Consider the following 18,599-nt stretch of genomic DNA (forward strand, 5'->3'; position numbering starts at 1 on the left):
GACTGGTAACTAATGGATGGAATGAGAGCACTGTTAACAAAAGAGTGCTCAACACCAGGGAAGAGAAGATTATCACGAGGTGAAAGGGGAGCATTTTGGCTGCTAACCAGATGGTCTTTGCCTTATGGCGATGGTGGATCTGGGGCATTATCAGAACACAGTGTTTAAGAAGATGGTTGGTTTGAGGGGGAGGGGGGTGAAGAGAAGCTTTTCATTTCAGAAACATGCTGTGACGGAGGTTAGCAGGCTTAACTATCCTGCCAAGTCTACCAGTGGCAGAGTAACTAAGCCAGCTGTACATCATCTGTCCATGAACCTGCATCTTCTGTTGGTGGATACCTTGGATGTGATGAAATACTATTTTAAGTTATCTACTGACTTGTGCTCATACCCACTGAATCTAAACTGGCTCTCAGAGCAATTCTATCAATCCTAGCTCCTCTCGCTCCCCCGTTTCTCTGTAACTATTCTCTCTAAGCACCCATTGACTGCCTCCTGTCACCAAACAATATTGAGGTAATTTGCAATAACCAATAAACATACTGTGTATCTTTGGGATGTGAGAGGAAACTGGAAGATCTGGGAGAAGGCCATGGATTCATAGTGAGAATTCGTAAACTCAGCATGTGTGCTTAAGAGTGAATCTTACTTATTTAGGACCATTATAAGACAATAATCAAGGAGGACAATGAGGAACTAGGGTGAGAGCACATGGGGGGAATAAACAGAGATGAAGGAAAAGGGTGACCAAGGCAAGGCTGCTGTCTGGAGTGTGAGTTTTTAAAAAAAGTTAGTATATGGACACAAATTCATGTAGGAAAGAGAAAGATTAGGACAGATGCCTTGGTTGTGAACTGAAAATGAGAATGAGCATTGAATGCCAAGTTAAGGGTTCGATCATCACAAGGTTGAATGATTGTTCATTTGAAACTTCTGCTTGGAAAGCTTGACTTTGAAGTCTTTATGAATTAACTCTGGTGAGCTGATCCTTTGAAAGAATCATTTAAAAGGCTGGGACGGAAAGAAGCCACTTGATCCTCCATTAGTATATCTTTAAAAAACTACTTGGTTTACTGCTAAACAAGAGATTCTGCAAATCCAGAGCAACACATATGGAATGCTGGAGGAACTCCACAGGTCAGGCAGCATCGATGGAAGTGGATGAACAGTCAATGTTTCAGCCGAGACCCTTCATCAGGACTTGGAAGGAAAGGGGAAGACACCAGAGAAAACAGGGTGGAGGGAGGGGAATCAGGTCAAGCTGGAAGGTGATGGTGAAGCTAGGTGGCTGAGGGAGGATGTGGGGTGAAAGAAGTTAAGATGTGATTGGTAAAGGGCTGGTGAAGAAAGAATCTGATAGGAGATGGGAGTGGACCATGGGGAGGGAGGAGGAGGGGCACCAAGAGGAGGTGATAGGCAGATGGAAGAGGGGCGGAGTGGGGAACTGAAGGGGGAGAGAGGGAATAATTACCAGTAGCTGGATAAATCGATATTCATACCATCAGGATGGAGGATACTCAGACAGAATTTGAGGTGTCGCTCCACTAACCTGAAAGTGGTCTCATCGTGGCAGTAGAGCAAGTTGTGGACCAACATGTCGGAATGGTAATTGGGATTGGAATTAAAGTGGTTTGCCATTGGGAAATCCTGTTTTTTTTGTGGATGGAGCGAAAGTGCTGCTACTACCTGTTGCTCAGTTCATTGTTAGAATCCTTCAATTGTTAATCCTGGTACTTTCATAAATATTTAATCAAGAAGTTGCTTTGAAACTAACATACCAAAATGGATAGCTTTAATGTAAGCAACACACACACACAAAATGTTGGAGGAACTCAGCAGGCCAGGCAGCATCTACGGAAAAGAGTATAGTCAATGTTTCGGGTCGAGACCCATGTCTCGGCATGAAACATCGACTATACTCTTTTCTATAGATGCTGGCTGGCCTGCTGAGTTCCTCCAGCATATTGTGTGTGCCCTGCTTGGATTTTGAGCATCTGCAGATTTTCTTGTGTTTGTGATTAGGCTTTAGTGTGATTTCTCTTTCTCAATCAGAAAGGACTTGAGATGCAATATCATTACCAGTTTCATTGCTCTGGAATTGGTCCTAGTCAGGCCACCATGTTTCCAAAGGTTTTGGCATGGTTGAAGGTAGTGAATCCTGGCATCGCTCTGGGCCTCCTCCTCTGACGGAAGGACGGTATCAAGCAGGAAGACCGGTTGTGTATTTTATCAGCTTGTTTGGATGCAACTTTCAGATTCAGCAGAGGAATGTTGGTTTTGGGGTGGGGGGGGGGGGGGTTGGGAACAGCTGGAAGTAGTTCAGTTACCTCTGCCAGCTATGGAGTTGCGTCTATTTATAGTGCTGCTGCTGCATGCAAGCAACAGGGCGGTAATGTGAAAAGGGCAGTTAGCCAGCTGTGTCAGAGGCTGATGCCTGCGTGCCGATCAAATGAGTGAGCGCCCTCCGCCGCAACTTTAACCTGGCTGACTTGGGGCGAGTAGGGGTGACTGGCGTGGCAGGGGTTAACTGTAATTCGTTTCCTTGGAGGGGAGGGAGTTCAAAAGGATGAATTGTTTGTTTATGCGAAAAGTGGATTTGTCCAGAGCAACGTGGGGCGGGACCTCCACCGTGAGCTGGGGCTGTTTGTTTAAGAAATTTGCCACTGAATGGATGATTCATTCAGGGGTGGGGCCTTGGCACTGTGCTGTACCAGGCTCTCTATTTTTTTTTCCCTTTTTATCCCCACCCCCTCCAACACTTGCAGCTTCTTGGCAGGTGGCTACGGGCACCACCGGGTCAGTCAGATCATCAAGGCACCAGAGGACTTCTGAAATCAGGTGAGTGCTCTCCTCTCTCTGACTTTCAGGAACTAATTGACGGCGAAGCTGTGGTGGCGAGGTGTGTGGGGAATAGGAAAACTCTGCCGGCTTCAGTGCACAGGCGAGAAAGTCTGTTGCTTGGGAGAGAGGGGAAGGAAAAACAGGAACAGCCTGCAATGGAGCAGCGTCGCAGTGGAGGGAGCAGTTTAAGTTTGCCTAAGTAGGTGATAATTGCCACAATGATCCGGCATTGTAACATTCCAGAGTCGGGGTCGTTTGCTTTAACATTTTCAAAAGATTATGTCTGGCAGTATTTGTGAAGGCTCAGTTGGTTGAGGTTTTCCAACGGCAAAGTTTTTCGGATCCGTAAACTTGTGGCTTCGGTGAGAAGCCTAGTGGACCATGTTTCATTATGTGGGTGCTGTTATCTTCAACTTAGATTATATATCAGATTCTTTTGTTCCCCGATAGAGATGGTTGATAGCTGTCTTGAACTTATCGAACACTTTTTAACTTTGGGAAGTTCCACGTTTTTTTTCTTCTTCTTTTTCCCAGGCAGTTGGGTACTTTGAATAGCAAATGTTGTAGCAGCAGTGTGATGATCAGCAGTTAATGTGCTTCATTAAAGCTGATTGTTGATTAGGCTGTGTGGAGAAGACCATAAGATATGGGAGAAGAATTAGGCTGTTTGGCCCGTTGATTCTGCTCTTCCATTTGATCATGGCTCAATTATTATCCCTCTCAACCCTATTCTCCTGTCTTCTCATTGTAACCTTTGTCACCCTTACTAATCTGAAGCCCACCAACCTCCGCTTTAAATATACCCAAAGACTTGGCTGCCACAGCCGTTTGAGGTAGTGAATTCCATAGATTCACCACCCTCAGGCTATAGAAATTCCTCCTCATCTCTGTTCTGTAGGCTGTGCACTTTGCTCCCAGACTCTCCCTAGGAGAAGGGGGAAAGTCTTGCTCTTGTGAAGTGTTTTCCTGGAGTCTACTCATCCCAGCTGACAGGGCAGAGAGATCTTTTATTTGAAAGTCAGCAACCTTCCAGCAGTTCACCTACTTTTCTTTTTTGGTGTCAGCCTAGAACCTCTGGCCATGGGGATCGAACCTACCTTGTTGAATGTACAATCGCCATCCTCTTTTTCATCCATTGGTAGTTCAATGAATGGCTACACATGGATCTTTGTATAGTAAGGTGATAAAACAATCTATTTAGGGAAATATTGTACTCTACTTAACTCTACCCATGTATGCAAACAGAAAGCGGGTTGTTTAACGAATACCTGTGTTAGGTAGTTGTAGATGGGAGAGTACACCTGCCTGTGGTCGGGTTCATTCTGGTAGGGTAAGTGTAAGGTGTGACTGATCACACTAAACCTGTTTATCTACGTTTTGGACATTCCTTGCACTTTGAGGTGTGTCAGACTGGCCTCTAGTGACCGAGTGACAGGTTGACAGACAAGTCACCCTAACCTGGGCCCAAGTTGCTGGATGATGCCGGAGAGCTTTGTGTTCATCTCCTGCGATGTGGTTTTAGAACCGGCGTGTTGTCAGAGTCTGCTCCAGGTAAACTCGGTTCTGTGTCACAGGCTGTTTGTGGTTTGATCAGCAACCAAGCAAGTGTGCGTGGTTACATTTGACAGATATGGCTGCGATAGGGCTGTGGGCTGCCTTTGTAATTCTATCTGTGTGGCCTACTTTAAATCATTGTCTGACTCCTTGTAGGCATGCATAGAAAAACTGCCTGCAATTTGACTTTTCAGGCTTCAAGGGGATATTGATGCAAGTAAAGGTCTTATAACTGCTGTGTTCAGGATCTGCTGGAACAATTTGTGGGGTTTCTCTCTTGAAAAACTAGTACTTAGGATAATGGTTTCTCTATAATTGTACTCGATGTACCTGTTAGATCTGCTGCTTCAGACTAGTAGAACCACTATTTCCCATTCTCACTTGGGATGATGGAAAGTGAAGCTACGTGGTTTGATTTGTTCTGAATAAACAGTTAGTAGTTGCTTTACTTCACCTTCAAACTATTTCTGTAATGAGCTATCTGTCGTGGGCCACTTCCTGGTGAAAACACTTTGCCACAAATGCCTCCCTGGGAATCGCTGCTAGAAATGTTTGTGCTGTGTGCTTTGATGTTGTCACTACTATTTCTCTTGTATCATACTTTGAAATGTTAGATGCTTTCTGATTCCAGTAAGATTTGCAAGATAAATGGATCCAACGTACCCTGGATGCTCCCCCAAAGGAGGGAGCAGCGATTGTTCTATTGATCTTGTGTTACGTCAGTGGTATGTTATGAGGCCTGTTCAGTTGCACTTGATCGCAGCGTGGTCTAACACTGGGTGGTGTTTCTTGGAGCAGATGTAGCACAGCAATAGCAGGGAACAATGGACAATTTTATCTTTAAGCTCTGGACAGAAAGGAAACAAAAGTTACTTGAGTTCTTTCAATAACTAGGCTTAAAAATTTTGGGACTGTAAGGTTCGCCTGCAGATTTTAAAGACATTTGGATAAGTACATGGATAGATAGGAGTTTAGAAGGAAGTGGGCAAGTGGGACGGGCTTGGTGGGACCATGGTTAGCATGGATGAGTTGGGCTGAAGGCCTGTTCCATGCTGTATTACACTGATGTGTATTTGCTTGCTAATTCTGGGAAAATATCTCCCAAGCAGATAAGAGCAGGATGTGATGGTTGTGGATTGGCTAAATCACCAGCACGGAGCTTCGGAATTTAAATTTGCTTAATAACTCAGGCATTGGTGATTAAAATTTGGTTTTGTAACAAGCTTCAAAGTATATTATCAAATGGATGGTATATCACCATCCATTACTTATTGAGTTTCATTTTTTTGTAGGTGTTCATAGTAGAACAGAAAAAAAATAGCATCAATGAAAAATGCACTCAAACTAACTATCGAAGTGCTGAATAAGATAAACTGAGCAAATACAAAAAAGTACACCAAAAAACATCAAGAACATGAGTGGTGGAGTCTTTGAACTGATTCCATAATCTGACTCATTTTCAGAGTTCAGGTGAGTGAAGTTATCCATGCTGGTTCAGGAGCCTGATGGTTGAAGCATAATGACCGTTCCTGAACCTGATGGCGTGGGACCCAAGGCTCTTATACCTCCTTCCTGATGGCAGAAGATAGCATTGGGGCTGGAAATCTGCCATCTAAACCTAGTTTGATTTGTGACTGCGGTTGACTCTTAAATATCCTGTGAAATGGCCAGTGTCACTCTGCTCAGGCTGCTGTGGTTGGACTGTAAATGCTACTGGTGTGGTGGATTTCCAGTAATTAAAGAGTATGAGAAAGGGTAGAGGGAATGAACAAACGGGAAGGCAGGGCAAAGGTTTGTGGTGAAGTGTCCAAAAGAGCCGTAAGGGTACATGTAACATCATCACAGCTACTCAGTGGACGACATAAGAGGATCTGAAATTATACAGGAAGGCGGTAAAATGCATAACTGAAAAAAAGGTGTAGTAGTTAGTGTAATGGTATGGCAGTTCAGTTCTGCCGCTGTCTGCACATTCTCCCTATGACCGCTTGGCTTTCCTTCCGGTGCTTTGGTCTCATCCCCATCCCATAATCCAAAGATTTAGAGGTTAATTGGTCACATGGGTGTAATTGGACAACACAAGCTCAGTGGGCTGGAAGGACCTGTTACTGTGCTTTATCTCTAAATAAATAAAAACCTAAACACTGTTTGGAATATTGAAGAAGGTAGACAGGAATGGTATAGAGGCTTCATTTAATATAAGAGGTGAATATTCATACAGTGTTGCAGATTGTAGTTTCCTAAAGTTAAGTGAGTTCCTATCATTTCAAGTTACTGGAATTATTTTTTGGGGTAAAAATGTCTTATTGCAAAATCATTTATTGTACCTGTGCCGTTCTGGTGGTGGTCGCCTCCATACCGATTGTAGCTGCATAGTCTGAGTGAGGACACCTTTCCAATGTCCTTCTGTTGCTGTTGTTGCCGCTGGAGTTTGGCTCTTGTTGCGGTTATATCACTTCGGAAGGATGTAACGTTGAGACTTCATAAAGCACTGGTGAGGCCTCACTTGGAGTATTGTGAGCAGCTTTGGGCCCCTTATCTTAGGATGTGCTGAAACTGGAGAGAGTTCAAAAGAGATTCATGAAAATGATTCCAAGATTGAAAGGCTTGTCATATGAAGAGCATTTGATGGCTTCAGGCCTGTCATGACTAGAATTCAGAAAAACGAGGAGTGACCTATCGAATGGTGAAAGGCTATAATAGAGTGGATGTGGAGAGAATGTTTCTTATTGTGGGAGAGTCTAAGACCAGAGGACACAGCCTTAGAATAGAGGGCATCCATTTAGAATGGAGATGAGGAGGAATTTCTTTAGCCAGAGAGTGGTGAATCTGTGGAATTCTTTGCCACAGTCAGCTGTGGAGGTCCTGTCTTTATGTATATTTAAGGTAGAGGTTGATAGATTCTTGATTGATCAGGGCACAGAAGGATACGGGGAGAAGGCTGGAGCTTATGGCTGAGAGAAAAATTGGATCAGCCATGAGGAAATGGTGCCACAGACTCGATGGGCCAAATGGCCTAATTCTGCTCCTATATCTAATAGAAGTTTGCTGTTAAGGATGTCCAAAAAAAAAATCAATCTTCTTGTTTTGCCTAGCTTTGAATCGGGGAATTTTCTTTAAAAATGTATTCATTTTAATCAATTTTTAATAACTCTTTCTTGACATTAAATCATTTTGTCATTACACTGGTGGACAACAGTTAGTTTCATGGAGAGGGATTGAATTCATTGCCATCTTTTGTCCTTTTTTTTAACTTATACATTGAGAATATCTTTGAAAGCTGATAAGTAATTAAAACTATCTGTAGTTGTAACCGATTTTGTTGGGAATTCCACTTCACAGCATTCTTCTTAACTAGCACAAGACTGGAAATTTCTGTATACAGTACGCACCAGAAACTCCAGCAAGGTTCATTTATTATCAAAGAATGTATAAATTATACAAGCTTGAGGCAAGAAACCCATAAGATCCCAATTAAGAAAAATAAAAAACAAAAATAGAAGACCAACACTCGATGCACAAAAGGGGTGGGGGGGGGGGGGGAGAAAATTCACAAGTCATGCAAACTCTTGAACTGGTCTGCGGCATTCTGGACCAAAATGGAATAATTTATCCCTTTTGTACTAGATAGTTCATTCTATTTCAAATGTTGAATGTAGAGCAGGCCTACATGTATGAAACTGTCTAATATTCTGAAGTACAGAAAGCACATGTAACTTTGAATCAACTGACCTTTATTTTATTTTGGAGTTAAATATTTTCATTCCATCCCTGATAAGTGATGAACTGTTTCAGCCTTTTGATCTTCCAACATTAAACATACTTAAGAAGTTCTCAAAAAAAAACCTATAATCAAATGCTGGACTTTTTAATTCAAAAATTCCTGTTTGGTTTTTAATTTCGTGTGCAAGAACCATATAAATGATGGGTTGACAAGTTAATCCTGTGTGATGCATGGGAGACGTACGTATTTATTGGTCGTTTCTTAACTGTGGGGTTCATTTGTCTTTACTCTTGAAGTTAAATTCTAGCACTTTTTTTCTGACACTAGTAGAATTTAAGAGTTTTGGCTAGTGTGCTCTACTTAGAATTTTGTGCAGATTCGGCATGTCATCTAAAACTTTGTGAAACTTCTATAGACATGCAGTACAGGGTGTACTGTCTGGTATGGGGATGCCAATGCACTTGAATGGAAAAACCTACAAAAAGTAAGGGGTACAGCTCAGTCCATCACAGGTAAAGCCCAGCCCACCATTGAGCACATTTACAAAGAGTGCTGTTGCAGGAAAGCATCATCCATCATCAAGAACCTCCATAGTCTAGGCCATGCTCTCTTCTCGCTGCTGCCATCAGGAAAGGGCGCTTCACCAGACTCGGGCACATTTGTTACCTCTCAAGCATAAGCTCTTGTACCAGGGGGATAACTTCATTCTCCCCAACACTGAGAGCACTCACTCTTATGGGCTCTACAACTCGTGTTCTCAATATTTGTTTGTTTATTGTTATTACTTTTTGTATTTGCACTTTGTTTTTTACACATTGGCTGCTTGTCCATCTTTGTCGTGTTGATTTTCATTGATTTTGTTTCTTTTTATGTACTGGGAATGCCTGCAGGAAAAAGAAACTCAGGATAATGTACGGTGACCTGTGTACTCTGTTAATACATTGTATTTGAAATGAGGGTAGCTATTAGTTGCAATCTGGACTTGTATTTGTTCCCTTCATATTTGAAATTTATTAGTCAGCATTCAGGATAAAGTAAACCTCTGTCTTCTCGTACACCAACCCACTACTTTCCTGCTTCAGATTTAAAGTAAATGTTTAAAATGCCTGAACTCTGTACTTTTCCACTGTTTATTATGCTGATCTATTTCTTCATAGGATAATTGAGAATTATAAGTTGAATAAGTTTTTTTTTAACCTAAGTGAGGAAGGGCCCTCTTGACTGGTCTTCAGTGTTACTGACCGGTTCTTTAGGTTTTCAACAAACTCTCCCTGGAAATCTTGTTTGTGATTGGGTGTTAACAATTCATATACAAAATAGAACCCTTAGATCTACATGTTTATTTTTGCTTTTCCCTGGTCCAAAGGAAGCTTTTTTGTTTTGCCCATGTTTGGAATTTGATGTTCATCTATCCCGGGTCCTCTGCACTTGGTTGTGTTTGTATTTGGAGAGACTAATGACAAAAGAGGAGAAGCAAGTTCATTTTGAAATGACTGAAAAAAGGACCCTGTCTCTTCAGAAGACACGCACAGGAAGATTCTACAGAAAGTGGTGGATACAGTCCAGCCCATCATAGACAAAGCCCTCCCCACCAATCAGCACATTTACAAGGGGCACTGCCACAAGAAATCACGACCACCCCCCCAACCATCCAGGCTTTTACATCCCTTCTTGCTACTACCATCAGTCAGGAGGTATTAATCAGAATACCACCAGGTTCAGTGAAGTTATCATTCTACCACCATCAGGCTCCTGAACTAGCATGCTTACCTCAACTATCAACTGATTCCACAACCTATTCAATGATTCATGTTCTCAGTATTAATATTTTTATTTGCAAAATTTTTTCTTTGCTCTTGGGTTGTTTGCCAGTCTTTGTTTATGTATCATCTTTCATAAATACTCTTGTATTTCTTTAATTTCCTGTAAAGTCTGCAAGAAAATGAATTTAAATGGAGTATGTGGTAACATATGCATATTTTGATAATTTACTTTGACTTTGAAAATGAAATTATCTTTTGAGTCAGCTGATAGGGCTGAGAGGATGTAAAATTTAAAATTTTAAGTGTTGCTCTCAATTAATACATTAATAGTCATTCTTGCCTGGACAAACATGACATGGGCAACTTGAATTTGTAATTGTGTTGTTACTATGTTTCAAAAGCGTATCCTAGCAATGGTTTACCAGTATCCTACCGCTTCCTTTTCCAAGGTAAACCTTTCCCACACAAAGCTGTGTTCTTGGATCCATGGTGTACACGATCCCGCTCTAGTGTTTTTATTTGGATCGTCTAACGAGTAAGGATTTGGAGATTCATCTGCATTCAAGAGTGCTTTTAGTTTGATCTAGGAAGGTTTGTGAGTTGATGGTGGACTATGAAAACTGGTCTAGTTCGACTGACATGCCACATGATCGAGGAGTCGCTAACAATTTAGGCTTTTTTTAAACTTTCAAGAGCCCTTCCTCTTGACTCACCAAGTACATCCTGTTTCCTCTCCTGTTGTACAGGAATGGGTGGTTCTGTAAGATTTATCTGCCTGCTATCCTTTGATAAACTGATAATTGTTTCATACTTAACATTTCTCTTGCATGATATTTGATATTCGAACTCTAAAGGAAGAAAACTTACAAACATGGGTCAAAAATTGAGAGGAAATTCAGAGTAAACTAACAAAATTGTTTAGAATGTGGAACTGCAAGTTTCAGCAAAAACATAGGGATGTACATAAGGGGAACTGGGAAGGAATCGGATGTGCCAGAAGTGTTAGATGAAATAAGGTATGATTCTGCTTGTGTGGAACTGGATTAAATGGGTAAACAAACACATGATTTTGATGATGCTTGAAATAAAGAGTAACACATAGAACTCAACAGGACAGGCAGACACAAAACATCAACTCTTTTTCCTCTCCATAGAGCAGCCTGACCTGCTGAGTTCCTCCAGCATTTTAAGTGTGTTAAAATGGATTAAATGGGTTCTTTTCAACTGTACTTTTTTTAAATGGTGCTTATCCTTGTGTTGCATCCTTGCTTTAAGAAAATGGAACTCAGTCACTTTAACCATGGTGGTGAGAATTCATTTAAAAACCCTAGGGATAAAATTAACATATGTTTGAACATGTATGAATTGATCATAGAGAGCCAACATGGATTTGTTAAAGGGAAATCATGTTTGACTATCATTTTTTTTGCCTCTCAGGGAATAGAGAGCCATAGAGGGGAAATGCACATGGATTTACATTTAATAAAGCCTGTCATCAGAAATTAAGCCCGTACAATGAAAGGTACGGTAGCAACATAGATTGAAAACTGACTGGAAGCTCACTAGAACAGTACAATTTCCAAATTTGTTGATGGCACAAATTTTGATGCACCATGAACTGAGAGCACAAGTGCTATATTAAAAAGTTATATAGATGTGAATATTGGGTAGAAAAAATATCTAAGGCATAACTCAACTAAAGAGCTCAATCAAAAATGAGGTTCTGGTGGTAAGAGATTTGGGTTATATGTGTACAGGTAAATGAAAATAGAAGGATGTGTTGAGAAAGTATGCAAGTTCCTGGACTTGATAAATAATGGCAAAGAACAAAGTCAAAATAAACCTTTATGAAATATAGATTGGCCATGAATGGATTGTGTCCATTTCTGGGGAGAGGTTTTGGAGAGGCTGCAGAAAAGATTTGCCAAAGTGATTCTGAACCTGAGGGACTTTAATCATGTGGCTATATTAGAGAATTTGGGGCTCCTCTGCTTGGAATAGAGGGGATTGTGAAGGGACCTGATTGCTCCTTTATCTATATATATCCTTTACCTCTATTCTGTAATTCTGGCCAATTGAGTCACTGTCTGCTCTTGAAGCAATCCCATCTATTCTGACATTGTTCAGTTCCTCACAGGTTCTCCTGCTCCCACCTATACCAGGGGTATTTTTTTCAGGAGCCAAATTAATCTACCAACCTGCACAGCTTTGTGATGTGCTAGGAAGCCAGATAATCAAAGCTCAAAGTACATTTTTATTGAAGTATGTATACCATATACAACCTTGCGATTAATCTTCTTGCAGGCAGCCAAAGAAACAACAGAATCCACAAAAACCGCCGCACAACAAAGACCATCAAGCATTCAATGTGAGGAAAAAGAACAAAATCGTGCAAACAATAAAGAAGTAAACAAATAACATAGAGAGCATTGACAAAGCGTCCCCGAAAGTGAATCCACAGCTACAGTCAGGTCACCCCTAAGGCGAGTGTTGATGGCTGCAGGCCACAGCTGCGACGTCAGTTCAGTGCTGAGGTGAACGACGCCTGAAGGAGTAGTGATCTGAGCACCGGTTCGTCTTTCGTCTTTCGCCTTGATGCCTTAATCCTTTAATCTTCCCCTGTGCTTAAATCAGCTAAACATCGGTTTGTTTTCCCCTCTCAGGCCCGGGCCCTGCCACTTCAATCCAGCCCACCACTTCAGTCTGGCCCACAGTCTGTTCCAGCAGTGGCCGCAGCGACTGTACTTGCATTCTTGTACCTGCAATCGTGAAACCCGTATGGTCACATTCAGTCTTGCCACAGGAGTTCAGAACCCAGTACGCTGGAGCTATGAATGAGTAACTCTGCTGTGCTGGTGCTGCCAATAGGGTGATTAGCCAAACATTCTTTTATTGATGGTGGTCAATACTCAACTGACACCAATATGTGATACAATAGTGTATTGAAAGCAATATTACTAAGTCTGCACTACTCCTTAAGGTGCTCACTTTCATATTTTTTTCTCTGATTCATTGCTGACTTCTAAAGTAACAAACACATAAGAACATTCAACTCTCAACAAAAATTAAACTGGCAGTTCACTATATGCTTATATGAAACTATGCAATGAACTAATTATTTAGACTTGCATATATTCTAAAAGTAACCACATTTATTTTTGATTTCTCCCACTGTATACCACACTAATGTAATTTTAACATCACCATGTTATCCGTTTCAGGTAGATACTTCCAAAGATCATTTCCACTAGTAAATTGTGTACCTGATCTTTCTCCACATGCTGTTGTTGCAGTAATTGAGCCTAACCATAGATGCAATGTTTCATATTTTCTAAACGTGAATATTTCTAAATTTTTCTATTTCTAAATATTTCTCAATTTTCTGTTGTAATGCAGGCTATTAATGCACTGTTAGTTATAGAATGTACTGGTTGGGAATGCTGTTCGCTTCAGTTTTATGCATAATTTGCAATGTTTTTCTCTTGCGCTTCAAGTGGTCTTATTTCTTTTTCTTTAATTGGTTTCTTTTGGGTTTCTTGCTTTGTGGCTACCAGTGAGCAAGCAAATCTCAAGGTCTACAATTTATACATTGTTTGGTAATAAAGGTACATGAAATGTATCAAATTTATAATTAAATGCTAAATTCAATTGTGTTTTCTACATCGATTCTCCAATCTTTGTCTTTGCTTCCACATTGCCTTGATTTCAGAATCAGCTTTATTATCTCTGTATGATATGAAATTAGTTGTTTTGTGGGAGCAATATAGTCAAGGCATAAAAATTTACTGTAAGTTCCAAAAATGGAGTAAAGGAGGAATAACCAGATACTATCCATGGGCTGTTCAGAAAGCTGATGACAGAAAGAAACTGAATTATTAAGTGTTGGTCCTCAGACTCCGGTCTTTCCTCCCTGATGGTAGTAATGAGAAGAAGGCCTGTAGCAGATGGTAATGGTCCTTAATGATGCCTTCTGCCTTCTTGCGGCACCTATTGAAGATGTCCTCAGTGGTGGTGAGGGTTGTGAGTGTGATGAATTGGCTGAGTTTACAACCCTCTGCAGCCTCTTCTGGTCTCCTAATTGGAGCCTCCTTACTGGAGAGTGAGGCAACCATTCAGAATGCTGTCTACCATAGATCAGCAGAAATTGACAAGAGTCTCGAACATACCAAGTCTCCTGAAATTAATGAAGCAGAGCTGCTGGCTTGCCACCTTTGTGATTGCATCACTGTGATGGCCCCAAGATAGATTCTCAGATCTTGAAGCCTTTTTAACCCAGACCACCCATAAAGGATTGATGTGTTCTCCCAACTTTCTCTTCTTAAAGTCCACAATCAATTCTATAGTCTTGCTGATGTTGAGTGGGTCATTGTTGTTTCATCCAGATGCAGAGAGGAGATAAAGGACCATGTTTTGAAGCTTGATTGTAAATACTGAACTTGTTCTTTCTTGTGCTGGCCCTATTCTAAGTTACAAAGTTGATCACTCCTGACAATCTGACTGTGGATTGTCTCCAATGCTCAGTTGGTTGTAGTTGCTTTCAACCTCTTGGTGCCCACTGAATATATTACGTTGAGCTGACATTAACAAGTCCAAGCAGTAATTGGAACTTTGGAACTCTTTTAAATTGTCTTCACTGCATAATTGCTCAAGGCATCCAGCACAATCAGAATTTGACTGAGTGATTCTCAGTTCACCTTTTGCAGTGAGATACAGTGCATTGAGTGGACATCAATGTCCATGTTTGGAGAAACTTAAGATCACTTCAGGCAAATAAGATGTGCTTTTGTGAGACTGAGATTCCATGAGTCTTGGGAAAGTGCTTTTGTTTATGGAGTTACTGAAATGGCTGAATCAAATTTGGATTGCATTGGAGGCCTTCAGCAGTGATGTCAGGGATTGTATCCAGGATGTGGCAGAGGACATCGACAGATACAACAGAACTGAGTGTTTGAGACAATTCAGGGATCAATGGGATGACGGGATCTGCTTTCTAACTTTCAACATGGACAGCATAAGAAAGTATGCTAATTGAGCATCTTTCAATGTTGCTTCACTGAACTGGTTGACTTGTGTATCTGAATTGTGTCTCTTCAGATTGATTGGTAATATGAAAAAGAATATTCCTATTGATCACCGTGTGAATGATGCCCTAATATTGGACAACTCAAATGAAGTGTAAAGGACATCCCATTTTTCCTGACTTGTTTGATGCCTTTCTATGCAGTAATGACTTCCTTTGTTGAAGGTCTTTCTTTGAGGCCAACATAAGTAGCTCTTGCTATCAGGTCATGAACAGTGCAAACCCATGGCTTTCAAAAAAAACGTGCTTTATATTCTTGAAAGATGCATTCTTTGTTGAGATATTCAGTGTGTTTCAACTTCTGTACCTGGGAGCATCAACATATGCTCACACTTTGAAAGATATGCTTGGTTTTTTTTTTTCACATTTTTGTCTTGGATTAGTTGTGAACTTTTCCTTGACCACTCTTCTGGAGTGTAACTTCATCTGATAGACACGGTGAGCTATGGGCTACTGGATATCTCTTAAGATCCCTTAAGTCTACCTGACCAATAATTAGCTTGTTGGTACAGGTCTTGTACACCCCAAGGCATGGATGTTGACGCAATCTCTTCATTGCCTAGTGCTATGACATTTTTTCCTCAAGCACAGTCTCTCATTCTGTGCAGAAAATGCCGTGAAGGCTAATATGTGCCATGATGAGTGAACAGCCCCATCTATTTTCACTGGCAACCCAACAGTTTTAACTCATTACAGAGTCACTCATGCACTGGCACCCTGTGTCCTTTTCCTCTCTGAATGGAAAGTATTTGAGGTATTAATGGCTGAGGCCTGTCTTTGGCAAGAATGATGAATACGTCTGTTGTGTCCACTATTCAGTTGTATCACACTAGGTTGCCCCCTTGCTACTCCCTCCACAGCACCTTTGCTGGATTAGCATCTGGAACTCAGATTGCTGTTTATTTAAGCAAGTAACAGTGATAGAAGTACTAATAATCCGCTGGAGGAATGTTGCTGCAGAATTTCAAACCAAAGTGTTGACCATTCCTTTTCCTCCCACGCGTTTCTAATCAACCCATTGAGTTCCTCCAGCAGATGTATTTACTCCATGTTCTAGCATCTATGTTTACAATGATGGTTTCTCATCATAATCGACATGTAATCAAATCAGTGGATGGTGCAGCACATATATCAAAACCACACAAATTTGAAGGCTATAGATAAGGGTGAGTGCAAGCAGGCGTTTTTCCAGCGGGGTTTTGGTGAGACTAAATTAGAGATCATGGGTTAATGGTGAAAAGTTTTAAAGGGAGCATGAGAGAGAAACTCTTTACTCTGAGGGTGGTGACGGTGTGGAGCAAGCTGCCAGCACAAGTGGTGGATGTGGGTTCGATTTCAACATTTAACAGAAATTTGGATGGGTGAGGTATGGAGTGCTATGGTCTTGGTGATCTGTGTCTGCACTCAGTTTTCAAAGGTTCAGTAATTGTATAATTCAGTCTATATTATTAGAGGGAAGCACTGTCAGTGTGGGGGGGGGGGGGGTGGGGGTTCATTACCAGAGGCTGCAGAATGAAGGTGATTGGAAGAGCGAACAGGAGAGATAACTTCAAAATGATTTTGATCTAGTTGATCTAGAGTGTACTGTAGGATTGTGATTGTGCGTCGAGGTAGATGAGGCAGATGTAATCATGGTGTTCAAAAGGTTGATGTCATGAAAAGAGTGAAATCTGGCAGGCCAAGAGATGAAAATTTTCTTGTACAGACTCAATGGGTTGAATGGCCTGCTTCAATTCTGTAACCTTATAATTCTGTGGCATTTTTCATGTGTCTTTTACAATGTTGCAAAGCACTTTTCAACGAATTTACTTTTGATGTGTTGTCATTATAATAATAACCTGGACACAAGAATTTCCCATGCAAGTAAAGGGCTAGATAAAATGTTGATTGTGATAAATATTCACTAGAGCAGATAGGAAGATTCCCTTGCTCCTCTTCAAAATATTGCTATGGTGTTTTTTACTCAGAAGAGTACGTGTGGCCTTAGCCTTAACCTTGTCGTTGGAAAGAGAGACTGCCTGGCAGTGAGTTTGGCATTCACTCAGTACTACACTGGAATGAGGCCTTCCGTTGGTTGGAGTTGACCGTGGATGCTGCATCCCAGCTGCCTATATGATACACAAGCCAGTATGTAGGCCAGGGCAGTACGATTTGGAGAGAAAGCTGTTGCTCCTGCAGTAGGCTCCCGCAGCTGATGAATCGATGCAGTTTGGCACCAGTGAGCTCGCAGGAGTTGCCAGTCAACTTCAAACTCGATGCAGGACTGCCTTAGGGACTCCAGCTCTGGATTTTCCCTGGGGGTTTACTCCTGAAGCCTTCCCCATGGATAGGTAAAGCTGCAAGGAAGTGGAGGTTTGAGATCAATTTTCCTTTTAAATGTGCTGCCAGCCATGGCTGACAAGCCCCCAGCTGCCTGAAGTGACTGGTTTTAAGACGCCAGTAATCTGCCTTTGCCCCTTCTTCTGTCTGTAGAAGTGGTGGGCTTAGTAACTAAGCCACATGTGAGGGTCAGGAGCTGGACTTGGTTGTCAGAGGCTATTTGAGATGCACACCATCGGCAGCTTTTAATAGGTGGCAGAAGCTAATCCCCACTGCCACCCCCTGGCTGTACCACCCTTAAGGAACCACGGCACTAAAATGACAGCCTGGATTTTTGCATTGAAGTCCCTTGGATCTGGCAGCGTTCTGATGCCAGGGCAAGATGGCTGCTAAAAGAGCCCCAGCTGATACTCAGTGTAAAGCACTCAATGTAAACACTTGTAGAATGCAACATTCTTCAGCCGATAAAATGTTGTTTTGCTGCCTTTTGCTTCACTGCCTTTCTCCCCCATACCCTCGAGGGATTCAGCTCCACGGGTGTCCTGAAACTATTCCTTCTTTGGCAGAATATTGAGAATGGAATGCCTTCCTGTCCTCCACTCGGTCGTGCTAGACCAGAGCTGTGTTTGTGAGAAAGTCTGTCCCCTCCTTCCCCTAAAATTACACTACGTTAAATCTAAAATTTTGAAGTGCATTTTGAATTTGGTGCAGTTTTGTTCTTCTGACCCTGAGCCTCACTCTGGCATCTTCCCCCTTCCCTTCCAGTCCTGAAGAAGGGTTTTGGCCTGAAATGCGTACTCTTTATTTCCATAGATTCCGCCTGACCTGCTGACTTAGTCCAGCATTTTGTGTGTGCTGTTCTGAACCTTATTGTAATTTTGTATTTGGTGTCTGTTTGAATTTGTCATCGTTTTGGCGCTTGAAAAACGCAACCTGCTTTTTAAACTTGGTGAGACATCTGGAAAGATAAACTACTTTCACTGCACAAAACAAATAATGAAGCTTTGTTTACTCTGCATCCAGTTAACTCAGGAATGACTCTTATTAATCTATCGTACTGTCTGCATTTTAGATCTCATAGGATTAATGTCATTTATTGGTTCCATTGTTGAATGGATGGTATGATAACACTGATTACAATGTTGGCATTTAAAGGAAGATGGGGATTGAGAAATAAAAGCAGGAATAGGCCACCAGGCCTCTTGAGCCTATTTTGTCATAGCTAATCCTGCATCTCATTCACTTTCCCAGTAGATTCAGATTTATTTGTCACACGTGCTGTACATTGAAACGTACAGTGAAATGAATCTTTTTGCGTGAG

At 41.5% G+C, this 18,599-nt stretch overlaps 1 protein-coding gene across 6 annotated transcripts in view; it reads left to right on the top strand.

Moving 5' to 3' along the window:
* Nucleotides 1-18,599, top strand: part of LOC132401799 (elongation of very long chain fatty acids protein 1-like) — a 96,893-nt gene that overhangs the window by 32,512 nt on the left and 45,782 nt on the right. The window contains exon 2 of one of the 6 annotated variants that reach the window (XM_059984011.1): nucleotides 2,766-2,838. The exons of 2 other annotated variants lie outside the window; for them this stretch is intronic. The gene's annotated coding sequence lies outside the window, so the exon portion shown is untranslated. Of the gene's footprint in view, nucleotides 1-2,682; nucleotides 2,839-2,986; nucleotides 3,041-12,427; nucleotides 12,451-18,599 lie in introns of those variants that run through there. 3 more of the 6 variants (XM_059984009.1, XM_059984013.1, XM_059984012.1) reach the window with 3 other exon arrangements.

The sequence above is a fragment of the Hypanus sabinus genome, chromosome 11, assembly GCF_030144855.1.
Source record: "Hypanus sabinus isolate sHypSab1 chromosome 11, sHypSab1.hap1, whole genome shotgun sequence".
In the NCBI taxonomy this organism is placed as follows: Eukaryota; Metazoa; Chordata; class Chondrichthyes; order Myliobatiformes; family Dasyatidae; genus Hypanus; species Hypanus sabinus.